Source organism: Aythya ferina, assembly GCF_964211825.1.
Source record: "Aythya ferina genome assembly, chromosome: 1".
NCBI lineage: Eukaryota > Metazoa > Chordata > Aves > Anseriformes > Anatidae > Aythya > Aythya ferina.
This window is the reverse complement of record NC_140296.1, coordinates 115,316,371-115,319,810: the sequence shown is the minus strand read 5'-3', so window position 1 is coordinate 115,319,810 and position 3,440 is coordinate 115,316,371. Positions and strand designations below refer to the sequence as shown.

The 3,440-nt window shown below is 49.4% G+C and overlaps 1 long non-coding RNA gene across 1 annotated transcript; it reads left to right on the top strand.

Annotated features, from left to right (window-relative positions):
- Positions 1 to 1,382, top strand: LOC311443085. Its single transcript, XR_014697065.1, has 2 exons — positions 1 to 173; positions 1,170 to 1,382. It is a non-coding gene; the product is annotated as an uncharacterized lncRNA (long non-coding RNA).
- The last annotated feature ends 2,058 nt before the right edge of the window (positions 1,383 to 3,440 follow it).

The following is a 3,440-nucleotide window of genomic DNA, read 5'->3' as shown; positions in this document are numbered from 1 at the left end:
CGTGCTCCACCCACCTTGTGCCACGGTGGTGAAAGCACTTGGCCAGCTCTCACCGTCATTCACTGGCAAAATGGTTTCTTGCTTCCTTTGGAGTCACCAGAACACCTTCAGGAATCTGACCGGTTAAGAGGTCGTCTCAGAGATGATGTCTCCTCACTTCCAGCTACTGAAAGGTACGTAACCTCCAGAGCTTTCAAATGTCATCTGCTACTTGACACTGAGGCAACTTAAGCACCAAAGTTCAGATTCCAATAAGATACAGATTTTGCCTAGGTGTTGGATTTATGTGGCGAGATTTTGGTTACCAGGCGGGCAGCAGAGGTGGCTTCTCTGAGCAGAGCCCAGCAGCTGCCCCATGTCAGGGCAGAGCCAGCTCCAGCCAGCTCCAAAGGGACCTGCTGCTGGCCAGAGCCCAGCCAGGGAGCAACACTGGACGGGCCTCTGGGAGAGCAGAGTTAAGGAAAGGAAAAAATGCTGTGAGAGAGGGGTGAGAATGTGTGAGGGAACCAGCCCTGCAGCCCCCAGGTGAGTGCAGCAGGAGGGCAGGAGGTGCTCCAGGCAGGCAGCAGCAGTTCCCGTGCAGCCTGTGCAGGGAGAGGCCCCTGGTGGAGCAGGCTGTCCCCCTGCAGCCCATGGGTCCCACATGGAGCAGATCTCCACGCTGCAGCCCGTGGAAAGGAGCCCCCGCAGGAGCAGGCCCCGGGCCGGAGCTGCAGCCCGTGGAGAGGAGCCCACGCAGGAGCAGGGGGTCTGGGGGGAGCTGCCACCCAGCCGTGGGGGACCCGTGCTGGAGCAGTTTGCTCCTGGGGGATGGACCCCGTGGGACGGAGCCGTGTGGGAGCAGTGCTTGAAGAGCTGCTGCCTGTGGGCAGTGCCCACAGGCTCAGTTCAGGAAGGACGGCATCCCCTGCAGGAAGCACTCCTTCATGGCAGGAAAACATGAGGATGAAGGAGCGCCAGAGATAAAGTTTTATGGATTGTCCACATTGTCCATGGCCTGTGCTGCTCAGGGGGAGGAGGTCAAAGGACCAGGAGTAAAGTTGAGCCTGGAAAGAGTGAGGGAGACGTGAGGGCTTGGGAAGGGGGCAAGTTGTTTTTATCTTTGTTTTTAGTTCTCACTATCCTACTCTGTTATTAATTGGCAATAAATTGAATTAATCTTCCCCTAGCTGAGTCTGTTTTCCCTGTTATGGTAATTGATGAGCAATCTCCCCGGCGTTATCTCAACCCACGAGCTGTTTCATCACATTTTCTCACCGTCTTGCTGAGAAGGGGGAGTGAGAGAGCGACGTGGTGGGCACTGTGTGCCCAGCTAAGTGAGGTCAACCCATTACATATGTACAGCTTTTAAAATAAAGTCTGTGTATGTATCACCAAGTAAAGTGATTGTCCCCTCCTCTTTCCTTGGGCAAAGCTACTGTTTTACTGGGTTCCTTTACAGGTGTGTGAGATGGCCATGTTCAGGAATGGAAAGTTCATGCCATGCCTACAACTACACACACGTAAATTTGCTTTATTAAAAAATGAAACGGTCACAGAGTGACTGGTCCAGTGAAGTTACCTAAAAAATCCAGAAAATATCCCTTTCTGTTTGTTTTGTGCATCACTAAGCTCCCATCAAAGCCCAGTGCATACCAGCTCCATGTAGGAACCAGACCTCTTGCCATCAGGAAATACTTCAGCAAAAGATTCCCAAGTCTTCACATCAGTGTGAAGACTTCTGACATCTGACACGAAGCCTTCAGATCTTGCAGTGTGGACGTTGTCATTTTCTTCATGGAGACTTAACATTTCTGGGAATTCAGGTGAAGCACGAGTCTTGCAATGGCCTGCATTTCACTTGCAGTTTCACTCCCTGGAATTTATACCACGATGTGACCTCAGAGCTTTCTAACAAAGCAAACGGTCTCATTCCTAGTGTCCATGAGGGCTGAAACCGACCTGGGCTCAACAGGTGATTGCAAACAAGCGGGGTAAGCATCAAGTCAGACGGGGGTTTGTCCCACCTGCCAAAGGGTCCGGCTGTGCTGCTGAGGCATGTCTGCTGCAGTTGCAGCTGTCACAGCTGCACAGAACCACGCTGAAGGCGAGGAGAGGCCTGGCCCATGCTTTGGTAAGCTACCACCAGTTGCAGCTGCTCCATGCTCACATGAACCCCCTCCCCAGAACCCCCCAGCTCTACATGGGGAAGACGTACCCTACAGTAGAAGCCCTCCCCCGCATTCACACACACTGATTCAAGTGACTGTGGGTAAGCGGGTGTGTTGGCAAATAAAAGAGGAAGTTGGTAGATTAAAGAGTAGTGTCTTGTATCTTTTGGTGCGGGGCTTTTTTCTTATGCAGCTTGTTTTGTTTGTGCATCTTTTTCCTCCTGGCTCTCCTGCATGCATCATGCTATTAATTGACTTGCTGAGCCTGTCAGGAGCTCACAGGATCTCCGATGAAGTAGTCACACAAGTACTTGCTGTTAATTTAGCCAGCCCTGGGGGATGGGAACCACCTTCTCCCCCATAGCCTTTATTGTGACTGGTGCAGTCATGACATGCACTATTGCTTTAGTTGTACTTCCTCACTGATGTTGTAACCAGCCTCGTGTCATGCTCAGCATGACATTTAAGGCTGTTTATGCTCTAGTGTACTCTCATTGCAAATGCCAACGGCAGCCTCGTAGTCCAGAATTACTCGGTGATTTATTTTCTTTTTAATTTCCCGATCATCAACTGCTGTTTGATACACAGAAAAAAAGGCAGCATAAAGGGTGATGTAACGGGGCTATAGTAGAATGAAGACACCAGCATCCTTAGACACAGTTGTAACTGCAGTGGGGTGCTACATGTACAGTGTGCACCTTCCATCCTGCTCCAAATAACCGGCTGTACCACACATCCCTCCACGCTCATCCTCATGTTCTTCCTCAAAGCCAGGCTGGGGCTCCCTTCCCCATCTCTTTGAGGCAGTATCAGAGGAACGGGCAGGTCAGGCATACTATAGCAAATCCCTTCATGGCCTACAGAGATTTTCTTCCTTCTTTCTCCTTTAAACTTTTTTTTTTTTTTTTTTTAATCCAGATTACTTACCATTGTTATGATAAATAGCAATATTCTGGCACTGTTTGGCTTTCTCACTCCTTTATCAAGTTCTGCATCACCCAGTTCCTAGATACGTTCCCACCATAAAGGCCTGTACACCTTACAGGACATTTATTTTCACTTCATGTTTACTGCATTGCTTTCTCTTTTCCATGGAGCTCAAGCTGCAGCACTTGTCAGAGAAACGTAAATCATCTTTTGCTTCAAGTGAAACCATCTTGACTGGTTATACTCAAGGTTAAATAAAATTAAATGTAATGGATGGATCTTACAGATCCTTGTTCTTGTTACTGTCATCTTTGAACTCTTCACTGTTTGCTAATAACACAATGCTTGGGTGAACATTCTGGG